The sequence below is a fragment of the Etheostoma cragini genome, chromosome 22 (assembly GCF_013103735.1).
Source record: "Etheostoma cragini isolate CJK2018 chromosome 22, CSU_Ecrag_1.0, whole genome shotgun sequence".
NCBI classification, from domain to species: Eukaryota; Metazoa; Chordata; class Actinopteri; order Perciformes; family Percidae; genus Etheostoma; species Etheostoma cragini.
Genome location: NC_048428.1, coordinates 2,154,038 through 2,168,866, shown reverse-complemented (window position 1 = coordinate 2,168,866; position 14,829 = coordinate 2,154,038). Strand labels below are relative to the sequence as shown.

General features: G+C 42.8%; 1 long non-coding RNA gene across 1 annotated transcript in view; it reads right to left on the bottom strand.

Annotated features, from left to right (window-relative positions):
* Positions 1–11,148, bottom strand: part of LOC117938190 — a 17,218-nt gene extending 6,070 nt beyond the window's left edge. Inside the window, exon 1 of the long non-coding RNA XR_004655343.1 lies at positions 11,138–11,148. This is a non-coding gene — a long non-coding RNA (uncharacterized LOC117938190). The remainder of the gene's footprint in view (positions 1–11,137) is intronic.
* Positions 11,149–14,829: the final 3,681 nt, after the last annotated feature.

The following is a 14,829-nucleotide window of genomic DNA, read 5'->3' as shown; positions in this document are numbered from 1 at the left end:
CTGATACATGGGAAGAGAGCGAGAGAGGGGAATAGACATGGAATAAACACTCCTCCAGAGTGCTTTATCCTGCATTGTCACTTGTTATCCCGGCAGTCTACTTGATATTTAGTGACAAAAACTACATTAGGGCTGACTCCCTCTCGCTGACAATATCTCGTCACATATTACGATATCAAAATAATATCCATATTACTTGACACTACTTGGCAGCTGTGTATGAATATAGTATTGCCAGGGAAAATATCGCAATACTATCCTGTGTCTTCCCCCCCACCCCTAACAAGTAGTCAAATCCAAATCTCTTGTCGTCCACTGCAATCGGATGAAAATGAGCCGCATCAGGGGAAATCTGCATCGCTCAAGGTTCCACAGTGGAGGTCAATGTCAGGGGCCAGAGGAGGAAGGAGAATGATTGGCTCACCGGCCAGCAGACAGATGGACTCGTTACATCGGTCATTATTCCAGCTCATGTCACCGTGGAATGAGAGAACTCAGCAGGTTTCATTAACAGCCCGACAGTCGGCCGCGCAGCTAGTTGTTCAGTCGACTGGTTGGCCAGTGGGTTATGGGAAGAGCTGCGAAGAGGGTTATTGGAGGTGGTTGACAGAAAATGACCTCAGTGTGTTTTGGCCCACAGAGGTTATTATATGTTGTTGCACTGAGGGCTCACAGAGGGCCAGCCTGGACTGCGGCTCGGCCTATCCATTTATTATGGACTGGGCTGATGTAAACGGGGCCATCCAGAGGCTCAGGAAACCAGTGGACAACTGGCGGTCAAAATAACGTTTGGGCCACTGTCGTTGGAAACGATCCGGGCTGTCAGAATTAAAGTGATAATACCGTCGGCGTAACAAGATAACGTTCAGTTAATTCAGTGATCGGTGAACACCGAGCACGCCGAGAGGAAGACGGTGACCGCCGGGGATGTGGTGTACGCTCTGAAGAAGCAGGGCTGCACCCTGAGCGGCTTCGGAGGCTAAACCAGATTGTGGATCCTAATTAAAAGGCTCTTTTAAGAACCACGCACTTGATCTAAAGAGAGACTTCCCTGTCTTAGTAACAGGCGTCATCACTTACATGTTTCACTAAGTCAATGAGCTAGCAAAAGCAGCTCAAGACCCCAAAAAAATAAACCCACTCAAAAAGCCCTTCCAGATGGTTCTCTCTCTCGTTATTTGCATAAATTGTCAAATAGAGGCCGACCGATAAAGGCAGATACCAATACATATATTTGGTTATTTAAAAAAACAATCTTCTGATGTATCGGCAGATGTATGTATGTTTGGAACGGATAAAAATATGCGATTAATTTGAGATTAAGTCCGTGGAGAGTTTATGTGTTAGCCCAGGGGAGACAAGCGAGGAGCTTTTAGCAGAAAGACACAAAAGCAGAATTAGGATTCACGTAGCGTGGCTTTACAGGTACTCTTTCAAATGACTCCGTGGAGCCCTTCAGGCGACTGTCAGCTGAAACCCTCACTGGAGACACACAGCTTATATGCCCTCTGTGTTTCACAGCCCTGGAGCAGATGGTTATGATATGGATTACACTGACAGTAAGTCAATAAGACCCAGATCCTGGGTTTACACTGGATTAGTAAATTGTCTCTCTCTGCCTCCTTTTTATGATTTTTGTTTTCTGATTGCTCACGCCTCCCTGCTCTTCAGCTCAGTTTGGAGCTGCGTTGAGTAGTCTTCTTTGAAGTGGAAGTAGCGAAGCAGAACTTTAGAAGTACCAAAACCAGACTGTGAAATGATGTTCTGAGGCCCTTTCTTTCAGAAGAAGCTCCTTCTAAAACCGCTGAAACCTCGCGGTCGTGCACGCCGCGCTCCCGACACAAATCTTGTTTATTGCTCCCATGCCATATGTTACTTGTCCACATGCTTTTACTCTGATATACGATATATGTACCCAACTCACAGACCAGCTTTGGTTACAATTAACCAATGCGCCATCCAACCAGAGTGCAGCAATTAAACGCCATCCAATCAAATTTGTGTGACAAGCAGACGCCTTTCATCACAGCAGGGATCCAGACGGCTCCGTGCAGCCCACCTGCCCCGAGCGCTGTCTCAGGGATGGTCTGGAATAGCTAATTAGGCAGCGCCGCTGCAGAACATCCAGCACGGGACACTCGGCGCCAAACCAGCGAGAGTTAAAAAATTCCACTTGATCTCGTCATCAAGCCTCGCTGTTTTCTACGTGTCAGCGTTCTCGCTTTTGATCCGTCGTCGGCGCACACAGAGAAGAGAGAGGAGCATTTTTGGTTTGTTTAGCAGAGTTTCACATGAGTTTTGCAGGCCCCTGCAGTGCACGTTGCACCGCATGCTCTTCAAATGCAGTCCCACTCAGGGAAGAGGGGGGGAGGGGGCTGGACTGGGGACATCAACATTTTGTCTTTTAGTAAACGGTGGACTCGTCTGCGCTCATCTGTTATGTCAAAATTATTCAGGAGGTGATCGGCTGAGCAGCTACACGGCTTTGAGCTGAAGGAAGTGCACTTCAAAGTGTCCCTGCTGCAAGACTCTTTGGATACACTTTTGTCAGAAAACGCTCGGCTAGTAGCTATTATTCCAGGTTTTGTTCATGCAAAAGCACGGAGGCGTGGGGTGGGTGTTATTTTACCACCGCAGTGATGGAAATATATAATTAAATAAAACAAAAGCAGTGAGCTAAGTCGCCTCTTGCAAAGCTTCAAACAGCCAAAACTCATCTCTGTCCTGATGTGAGAGGAGAGAAGTGTTGAGTACTCTCACAGCTGGAAAACAATACCACAACAAATAATGGATGAGGGGCCAGCAGAGGGGGAGCACACTGCAGCCGACACAAATAGGAATTATTCATTATACATGCTCTATTCACCGAGTATGTGTGAGGCGAGCTCAAGCCGGTTAAAATGCAGCGTTCTCCATAAGTCAGGCGGGGCACCTCACCTTTTGGGTGCCTGAGAAAACTGTCTGAACCCACCCCTCTTTAGCTTTCCCTTTCTGTCTTCATTCACCCCCCTATATCCCAGTCTCACAATAACCAAATAGAAAAAATATTTTATTATGAGAACTTTCACGTCGTGCATTATATTCTGAATGTGTTTACAGTCGGGAAGCTGAAACGCTCTTTCCCTGTATGCTTTTTTAAATGTCTGACCTTGATAGACAAAAAACATACATTGGGCCTCAAACTGAAGAGCTCTTCAGTCGTGACATACCATTAGTGTTCAAAAGGCCAATTACAAAAACCTACAAGGCACTCAGAGTCACTAAACGCCAGACTTCGATTGGAGCCTGACCTCACTGTGATTTGCGTGCACAGCTAAGCACCAAATAATAGATAGAAGATCTTTAACATAATTACGCCTTAATGGACGGCGAAGCCACGTTGTCAAAAAATTGATATGCAGGCCTCGGCAGCGTTTAAGGGGAAATGGCAGAGCGCATTTATCTTCACGTCAAAGAGAAACCGAGAGAAAGAGGGCTGATGGAGGAATGACATGCTGGGATGACACCACCCTCTGTAAGATCATCTCCCGTCAAGCAAATCTGTGGCAAGTGCTATCTAGTCTAATTGCAGTGAGTATCGCCTCCCCCCCACACCCTTTTATATTTAATCATACCCCTGCTACTCTGTTGACAAAGCCAGATGAAGTTTTACCAGCCATATTAGCAGCAATATTGACCAACTTCATCAAGGTGACCGCCAATAATGGCGGTCAGCTCCAGTCCGCTGCATTTAGCAGAGACTTTTTTTGTGTGAAGTCAGCCCCATTAAGTCAGGGATAATTGTGTGTGTGTGTTCTCCATGGTGAATATTTGATCTGCTGTTTGCCCTTTGCCGGCCACACAGTCCAGAATAATGGCTCCCTTTGAGCGGCACGAGGCAAAACCTTGGGCTCCTTTGGCCCAGTAAGAGGCAAACCCAATTACTCTATCAATTATTAATTCATCCTAAAGGTCGTCCCTTTGCTCTATTATCCACACCAGTCTGAGCATGCCAATGTCATGAGTGTTAACAGGGCCTTTAGGTCAAAAACCACCCAGACACAGATGAACACTGTACACACTGCAGAGGACTTGACAGACTTCTCCAACAGTCAGAACTGGTAAGGAATCCCAGAATGTGGATAATTACTGAGGGCTGTAACAGTATTTTAAAATGGGGTAGTATTGTACAATTCAATTTTATTTATATAGCGCCAAATCACAACAACAGTTATCTCACTGCGCTTTCCATAAAAGAGCAGGTCTAGACCGTACTCTGTGATGTTATTTACAGATAAACAGTTTCCACCAAGAGCAAGCACTTGGCCAGAGAGGCAAGGAAAAACGTCCTTTAAGAGGCAGAAACCTCAAGCAGAACCATGGAGAGCGAACGAGAAAGACAGACAGTAAAGACCAAGACGTGGAGAATTGTAGCAGAGGGTGTGGAGCAGGAACATTTGAGGCAGCAGGTGACTCCAACCACAGCTCCAGACTCCGCAGCTCCAGAGCCAGAAACACCTGCAGGAAGTGATAGGAGGAGAGGGGCGAGAGAGCACAAGACTACGGGGGCGAGAGAGCACAAGACTCCGGGAAAGGGAAGAAGTCGAGTTAGTAACATGCATTATTGGGATGAGGTTGCGTAAGTTTATATTATAAGTGGTGAAAAAGTTAGCACTTTAACTTTTGTCTTCCGACCATTTTGAAACCTCAAATTGGTTTGAAACCTGTCAATTGTTTTTTTCTAAACAAGCTAGCTAAAGACCTAAAATGGAGCAGCATACTACACAACTAGCAACTAGCACTGGTGGATAAACCTTTTGCAGCAAATATGAAATCCGAATCCTTACCGTATTTGTTTCTTGTACTGTATTTGGGAGATGAATTAAAGTTTAACATGTGAGCAATTAGGGCTGGGCGATACTGAGAAACTATCCTGATATTCTCGACCAAATATCACAGTATCGATACAACGTTGATCTATTGCCCAGCTCTATGAGCAATTGTAATGTCTCTGTGATACAGGTAAGCTACATTTGTTAGCATTTGCTGGCTGGAATTTCCCAGGATCTTTGTGACATAATGCCGCATTTATGCACTTAGTAATGGGCGATAGAAACTCTCTGCAATATAAACAACACAATATTGGCCTACAAATGCAATATAATTATATAATATTATATAATAAAATCTTTATCGCAATAAGCAATGTGATGAAGCAATCTTTCCGCGAAACCGTTCTGTAACCGTTCTCTAACCCTTGTGTTGTCTTCTTGTCAAAATTGAAAACCAACACTTTTGAGGCTTTATATCGATTTTTAAACTTACGCTTTCGTCCCTTTTTTCCAAACCTTTGACCAAACCTGTTTTTTTTGCAGTGTTTGCCACTTTTCTTATGTTTTCAACACCACATAACAATAACTTATTAACTTTAGTTTTACAGTTATTTTTGGAATTTATGGTCAATAACCCTAATTTAAAGTTAAAAAAGAAAAAATTAGGAGTTATTTAGACTAAAATTAAAGGAATGGATGTCAACTTTTACTCAATACTATTTCCAAATCACTTCAATTTTCTTTTTTTTCAAATGCTATAAAATTGAATAAGACACCCCAAAATTAACACAAGAGCATTGTGTGGAATCAATCTGGGTATTTTGGGTAGTTAAAAAAATACTGATTACAGGGAAACGGGTCAATTTGACCAGAGGACAACATGAGGGCTAATACAAGGAAATAATAATAATAATCTGCGGCTATAAAAAGACATTTGCCTTAAATTATCAGTCAAAATTAAAAATAGGTGACAAAATGAATACTGTTTAACAATGCCATTTGGTCATGATTTAGGTGGAGACCTTTCTCCGCTTGTTTTAAACTAAAAAAGAAGAAGGAAATAAAAACTGTTTTTTTTTTTTTTTTTTTAGTTAGTATGTCAACAAAACATGCGAATTCCGATTGTAAAAAAGGGAATTCCGTTTTCATGTGTAGACTCTGATTCCGTGATGGGGCCCTAATTGAACCGGTGCCAGCGGTGGCTTTGTGGTCCTGTGTGGCTACGTGTCACCGCCAACGTGGCTAATGTTGAATGTGTCGTCAGGTTTGACCTTTCAGCTAATGGTGCTGGCACTCCTCAGCAAAGGCCACATCATTCATTTCAACCAATCACTGCTCCCTGCGTTCACTGTCTGCGTACTGGTGACTGAATGAAACAAGCCACCAAGGATCAAAATCCCGTAGCATTTGGGCCATTCCACAAACAATAATGTGGCCAGCGATGGCGATAATCAGTTTCACGGTGAATGTGATAGCGTGCCATGACATGACCTTTTATCAGGCCTGACATTTATGAGTGCTACGTCTAGGTTATATTACAACATCAATATTTATGATAATAACATCGAAGTGCGTTATCACCCTCTCCGTCTGAAACACACCACCTGTATTTCTGGTGTACTGTCGACAACTACTGCGAATGCGGTTTTGGGGACTTGGACGGTGTGAAAGATCAAACCAACAACTTATCACACATGTACTGCAAAGCAAATTCTCAATTACGATGCAAAGCAGTCTACTTTGGTAATTACGAATTGCCAAGGCTGTCTTCATTAAATTGCATTATTTGTCATATTAGCATTAAGTGCATAATGAAATATGATTATCTGTAATTATTCCCATAAATTACTTTTAGGCCACTGATCACCAAGGACATAAACACAACGCAGAGTCTGTGGTGTATTTTTCCTCCTTTTCCAAATCGACTGTCCTGTTCAGAAATGCATCCCCCCCAAACAAAACTAGCATTAGTATTCTATTCCCACACATCCCATCTGTTGAAGAGTTTACAAAAACTCTCCTCAAACTTTCCTTTCCTCTTCTGTTGACACAGTAATACATTACGTTGCTCCAGTCAAATGTGGCGATTATGAAGAAGTGTGAGCACAGAGCTGTTGTAACTTGACAGCTTAAATACCAAATTTTCCTTCATTATTATTCATTTTCAGGCAATGTACAAACAAAATGAGGGTGGAAGTAGCATTAATGATATCATAATTCAGCAACAAGCATACTCGTACATTCACTTCAGTTTTATTTATAGTGTCAAATCAAAACAGACGCTGTCTCAGGACACTACTTCCACATAGAGTAGGTGTGGACCACAATTTAGAGAGACACAACAACATTCTCCCCCCCCCAGGAGCAAACAACAAGAAACCTTGGACAGAGCCTGGGTCTAGATGAGGAGAAGGAGGGAGGGAGAGGGAGAGAATGGTGACGATTTTGCCAGTAACAAGGGGAACTAAGAAATGTAGATTAATGACTGCTTTTACAACTGAAACGTAGACCTACACACACATTTCAAGTCATTTCTGCTCATTTGGAAACCAAAACGGAGAACAACACACATCTTGAAAGTCATTTCTGCTCATTTGGAAACATTAGATGGGGCATTGTCATTCAGTGTGTCTAATTGCCATGGCAACATGGGAAAAGAAAAAGGCAACATGCTTGGAAAGAGAAACAAAATGTGCCAGATCTTTTTGTGGACTTGGTGAGGTAGTGGACCAGCCTGCAAGTCGCCGGTGGAGGAGAGAAAACCGACAACAAAGTGTGTGTGTGTGTGTGTGTGTGTGTGTGTGTGCGCGCATCCCTGCGAGTGTGTGTGTGTGTGTGTGTGTGTGTGTGTGTGTGAACGTGTGTGTGTGTGTGTGTGTGTGTGTGTGTGTGTGAACGTGTGTGTGTGTGTGAACGTGTGTGTGTTTGAAACTGCTGACTGGAAAAATGTGGGTTTCTTCAAGAGCTCACAAAGCCATGAAAGCATGTGATGACAGAGTCTGGTGAACACACTCAATCACTCATGCACACACACACACACACACACACACACACACTCACACACACACAGCTAAGCTTCTTTAAATGTTGTTACAACTACCTGCCTGGAATATGACAACTGTTTGAAATCTGTGATACAATCTTGTAGCCAATGTAGGTGTTTTGTAGTGTAATTGTATTCTCAAATTATATTTGCAGTTGTTATTAGAAAGAAAAAAAATAGCTATAAGTATCCTTTGAAAACTGTACAAACATGTTTCTGTGCCGTTGTTACTCATTTTGTCACTCACATCAATTAAGGCCCAAAAAGACCCCAAAAAACCCAAAGTACAGTCTTGTGTTTATATTTAGACACCCTCGGCTGTCGACTGAATATTCCTCCGTGATGGGTAAACTGAGAGTTCCACTTTACATAAAAGCCCTGAGAATCCAGTGACTGGCATGTTGCTGCACAAGAACCATTTTTAATAATCAAATTCCCCCGTGGCTTGAGTAAGAAATATGTGTGCCCGTGTGTCTGTTCGCTCCTGTTCTCATTAAGATCTACACTACAGGGCTCTGCTTCAATGTTGTTTCCTGTATAGCCCATTACTGCTACCTGCCCCGGGGTTGGAAGTTGAAGCCTGAGACAAACAACGAGCCGTGTGCAGGAAAATGCACCCGGGAGATTAGCGTGGCGAGGAAATCGGGGTGTGTAAGAGGGGTGAACTTAAGGTTGTGTCAACCTGAGGCCATAATGGGCTATTGTGGAAAGACGATTTCCAGCCAGGGTTTTAGTGTGGGGGCAGGGGGCAACAAAAGGAAGGGGGTGGGGGTATGGTACGTACATATATTGTATAAAATATAATTTAATTCGGAAATTACAGACATAATGTCACTTTTTTTTTATCTGCAAGGACAATAATTGAAGGTGTGTAAAGGCTGAACAGAAAGCTGGGTTTTCATCATTCAAACTAGAGCCCGACCAATACCCATACAAATACTTGGTTATTTAAAAATCTGATATTTCGATATATTGGCTTATATATTGAAAAAATGAAATCCAGAAAGGCATCACAAAACATAAACAGATTTCCCTAACATGAGTTATTTGGAGATATTTATGAGTTCTCCCTTAAATAATATAATTTGTTTTATTGTCACAACCAAGTGGAGGAACATCAAATATATTAAAGATCTGATAAATAAAATGTACGTAAATACAAACTTAAGATATGAAACTTAAAGTCGTTGTGAACAAAAACGCAAAAATAAAAAATATGACAGGGACGTTGTAGAGCGCCCTCTGCTGGACAAACTATGCAACGCCAACACTCATAACAAGGTTGACCGTCCGTTTTTATTTTATTTTTTAAATATTACATTTGTTATCGGCCATTATCAATGCTAATACCGATAGATCGGTAAATGCCTGATACCAGCCGTGTGTGGGCTCTAATTCAAATGTGAACGGGATTTTTCTGCCCGTGTTTGTCTTCCATTCTGTTTATAATGGCCGTGGTATGAATATCATTGTACACTTGCTACAGCCGATTTGGTCCGACAGCAGCGGTTCACAAGGTGTTGCAAAATTACCTTTTACCACGGTGTGAAGCCTCGGCGTGGTCAAGACTTAGTCACGGGTTGAGCAGTCCAGTTAAAACTGCCCTGTCCCACTCTGCAATTCCCGCTGTGTTATTTTCCCGCGGTTGCTCACAATTGCCTGTGGTGTGCCTGAGCACCCATAGAATCTGCACCTGTGTCAGTCGGACCATTTAACTTTGCAGGGAAGAGAAAACCCGCATGTCGGTACTGGGGGTCGACCCATACTGGTATTTCAAGGCTGATGATTTGATATTTGATGCATTAAGTCAGACTCACGTGTGAGTGAAACTAAAGCAGAGGGTCAGCCACAGATCTGTAGCCGAGCCGAAGCAGCACACTTTTTAATGAATTAACTTTATTGGTTCTCAGTCAAATAAAACGCTGAGACAGATGATCCGCAAACTGCCATAAAACGGCCTGGTGATCGGTCTATCCCTAGTCCGACTGACCCTGTAAACACAGCAGTCTGCCCCAGGTTTTTGGTTCTGTGCTAAGAAACAAGCGGTACTTTCCATCCGCGTGATTATGACAAGCCCGGCCTGTCTGACTCAACTCTACTACTATTTCTGTGTTGTGCCAATTGCAATTTAGCGGGTGTCGGTGGGGACGGCTCACACTGATACTGTCAGTCACCGTGTTTTCCAATTACCATAGCCTGCACACCAACGTGATTGCCTGATAGGCGCTGTATTTCCGTGGCAATTATTATTATTATTCTGATTATGTCAATCATTTCACTCTCCGCTCCATGTGGCATCAAATAGCGGTAGCTGCTCGCTGCTCGCTTTTTATTTCCCCTCATGTGTCTGATGGCTGTTTGAGGTACATTCTCTCTTTTTACAGTAGAGAAAACTTTTTAAAAATTCATGGTCTGTTCGCCTCTAGCGCCATTACCTTTGAGCTTGGTAGCTCATTCTAAATTACTAACGGCTTGTATATGGTCCCCATAATGATAATTTTCGCTCTCTGTCAGTAATAATTGCGAGGTTAGTTCTATTTTAGTGCAAGCTCAGGGCTTTCAGTTTTATCTTGCTACTTCTTGTATTATTCATGTCATCCTCGTGTCTTTGACTTTTCCTACAGCGCCCCCCATTTAAACCGCAATTACTACTATTACCACCTCTACACTCCTCTGGTTAAAAAAAGAAGAGAAAAAAAAGCTATTTTCTTCATTATCATCGCCACCGCCACCATCATCATCTATTTCCTACATGATTCAATTAGTGAGCCATCAGATAAAAGGTCACAGCTGTAATCAGTGCATTGAGAACCTGTTCCCCCCCCCCCCCTCTTTTTCTTTCTTTGCACCTTTCCACTGTGCCTGGCGTTACATCTAAGGGTGGCTAATGACCTTGCACTTTTGAACTAACGCAGTATCCGTGGCAACACATGCGTTTTGTCTGCGAGGCGTTTGAGTTCATACAGAATCAGTGGAAATGCGGATATTGGCAAGGCGTCATTTGCAGCCTTTTTTTTTTTTTTTTTTTAAATTTGTTCCGCACTCCTTACAAATGGATTGAACAGACTCATGTCTGCTGCAAATGTTCAATATTCAAACTCGTGTCAGGACTCCAGACTGCAGTCAATTCAGGTGTAATGTGCTCAGTGATGGCTGTTTTATCTGGAGTGTTTTATCTACTGAATTGCACTGTGGTTTCTTATTTGCTGTCAATGGGTATGCTCAGATTGCTTTTTAAACCATTAGTAATCCAATCCTGGGCTCACAATTTACACCCATATACAGTAGTTGCATGCGCCGCTGCAGCTCCAGCCCAGTGCCGATTTACACAGCTATTGCGATGATTTGCCCGTCCCATATAAATGTTGGCAGACACGTGGAATGTGCAGTCATGTTGTCGACTTTAAAGTGCCCATATTCTGCTCATTTTCAGGTTCATAATTGTATTTGGAGGTTGTACCAGAATAGGTTTGCATGGTTTAATTTAAAAAAAACATCATATTTTAGTTGTACTGCACATTGCTGCACATCCTGTTTACACCCTGTGTGTTTAGGTCTCCGTTTTAGCTCCAGAGTGAGACATCTCACTTCTATCCTATCTTTGTTGGGAGTCACACATGCTCCGTAGCTAGGTAAGATCCCATTAGCTAGAAAACTCTTTCTCCAACTTTGAATCACTTTTAAAGGTCCAGTGTGTAACTTCTGTAGTTGTTAATTATCAAAATCTGTATTGCCCTTCACAAACTTGTCATTTTTTGTGAATATTGACCACCACCATCAATTTATTGATGTATTCCTATTGGCTTGAAATTTTACATTTGCTCTTGCATGAACTGGGGTAGACTCTCCATAGTCAGGCTCCATCGTTAGCCGGTGAGGGACATGATGACAGGACATACTGTCCCGCCTTTCTTGTTTTTGCTGTCACATGATAAACTCACAGCTGGTGCTAGTGCTGCTAATGGGTATCTTCGCTTCGCGGCTCCGACAGTTCAGAAGTAGGAAACATGTAGGACCACATGTTATCCTATTGCATTCTGTGGCGGAATGGGTCAAACTTCATAGGCCCCAGGTCCTCGGGAGGGCAGGGGAGAGATGAATGAAATCCAAGTTTCAGGAACAGGAGTCCCCTTCTAACCCCAGAAAAAAAGGAGATTGAAAAAGCTTTTTGAAGTGTGAAGGCTTCCGTAGCTGTAATACGTAATTTAAACTGCGTGATGCAAAAGAGTTGATTGCAATGTATGATCTTGACGATTGATGGGAGAAATTCACACTGGACCTTTAAGGTTTTGTATTGCAATTTATGGTCCTGGGGGGGGCTGGTACAGCATCTGCCCTCTGCAGGCTGAGTTGTTGGCAGCGATTCAGATCTGACCTCTAGCCTCAATCTGATGTTGAAATTTTAGTTTTTTTGTTAAATGATTTACAGACATTTTTGTACAGATTAGAGCCCGACCGATATATCGGCGAAATTACCCAAACTTTTGTTATCAGCATTTATAATAGCCGATTAAAAGAAAAACAATTTTTTTCCCTTTTGTTTACGTATTCATTCATCACAATCATTTATGACAAACAAAAAATTCTTATAACAATAAATAAAATAAAAACGGACGGTAAACAATGTTAGAACCGTTGCATAGTCTGTCCACCAGAGGACGCTCTACAACGTCCCTGTTAGTGATGGCATAGTCTGTCCACCAGAGGACGCTCTACAACGTCCCTGTTGGAACACTGATCATTTTTTTGGTGTTGTTTTTTTTTTTAAGGGCAAAATAAATTTGGATGTTTCTCTGTTCTGTGTTGACAAAAAGATAATTCATCATATTATTTTAGTGAGAACTCATAAATATCTACAAATAGCAAATGTTAGGGATCAATCTGAAATACACCCACAATGTTAGGGAAGACTTCCCTAACATTGTGGGTGTATTTCAGATTGATATATATATATGTATATATATCTCGGAATCTCTTTTAAATGACCAAATATTTGTATAGGTATCGGCCTTAAAAATCCTTTATTGGTCGGGCTCTGGTACAGATATCCATGGAGATCCTCTGGCTTTTCATCTATTTCCTCCAGCATGACTAACCTTGTACCTATCCTTTCAAATATCTACAAAATGCACTGTCACAAAACTTTGTACAGGCATTCATGGTTCCCTGGCGATGGATCCTAATGACTGGTGATCCCCTGTTGTTTTCATTGAAATGCATGTCATAACTACTAGATGAATATCCATAACATTTGGTACAGACAGCCATGTCTGGCAACCAATTACAGTAGGTTATGAACAGTAGGCTATAGTAAATGGATGGCAAGTGTTCATCTAATTAGCTGTTTATACAATACATTTGACTCCCAAGATGATTTTACACATAAGCTATTAAAGACAGAACCTTAGGTAAAGTTTTTTTAAACCATTCTGATATATTGGTTATCAAACTTTTTATTTCATCAAGTATCCCTGACACATATTAGACCACAGACAACCATGAAAAAGCCATGCAGTCTCTCATTGTGTTACTTCTAGTGAAAATAAATTATTCCCCCTTTTGCTGGGGACTCCCTGGAACGCTCTCAAGGACCCCTGGGGGTCCCAGGCCCCACTTTGGGAACACCCAGCCTTATACAGTAATTTAAAGTGTAATTCATCTGACACACTTAGTAACAATGGCCTAGCTGAAAGAAAGCAGACTCTTACAAACCCACATGGGTGTACACACACACACACACACTCGTAATCACCTTAAACATCCGCGTCATATCTTTCCCTGAACTCACATACCGTACGCCTGCCTGATCAAAGAGGAAAACAGCAGATGTGTGTGTGTGTGTGTGTGTGTGTGTGTGTGTGTCCATCTCAGCAGCTGCTCTGTCAGCATCCTCTCAGTCCGAGGGGGGGGTCCAGGTCCACACAGCATGGATAAAGAACTCATCAACAACCCCAGGCGCTGTGCTCAGTGTGTGGGATGTGTGCTGCAGACTCAGCCTCTCAGCCCACTATCTTCTCCCCCCCAACACACACACACACACACACACACACACACCATCATCATCAAGGGCCCCACTGTAAACACATTAACATGCTTACTGTCTGCATTCATCCAGCCACTATGCCTTGTGCCCACTAGGATGGATCTTTTTTAATGGGGCGGGGGGGTTAAGATTCAGCAGTGCGAGAGCTTGTTATGATAAACTAGAATCTGATTTGTTATGAATGCAAAGCACACAGCTGAAAAGCTCTTGGGGTAGTTAGTCTCTGGCTATAGGCTTAATGAGTTTGTGTGTGCACACTGTATGTGCTGCATTAATGTGTGCGATGGTGTGCGTCAGCGTTTTGTGCGAGGGCTCGTGTGTTTGTTCTGCACTTGTCAAAGAGGAGAGCTCAATGGAAGTGTAATACACTCGTGGGATGGCTGGCGGCTGGAGGCGGTCACTCCGATTCACCCGCGGAGGCTAATTCCATGCTAACAAGTCAACGATGCCACATGCTTGTCCTTGCCCACAGCCCTGTGGGCCATTCTCAAAAGCAAAACCAATTAGCTCGCTTTGGGTCTGTCAAACCCCCCCCTGAAAAGTCATTCTAAACTTTTTTTTCCCCCCTCTCTCCCCTTGGGGCGTTTGATTGAAGGAGGTCTGTGAGGAGTCTAAAGGAGCTGCGCATTAATAAGCAGTTATCACTGACATGAAAGACGGCCAGCAAGGAGCATCAAATACACAAGGCTAAGCTGCCTAGCCAATCAGCTCAAATAGCTATTAAGTGACAAATCTTCTCACCCGCAACTGAAACCACGTCTAATGTACAAGCAAGCAGATAAATACGGCTTTAATGGACGCATTAGCACGCGGGGGCATTCTTTGTGAAAACTTTCTTTGCGCTATCGGTGCGAGTGGGAAGAAAGCGGACATGAAGGTGTCAGGACTCGCTAAGTGAACAGACTTCACATTGTGCAGTATTTTCTGCAGTT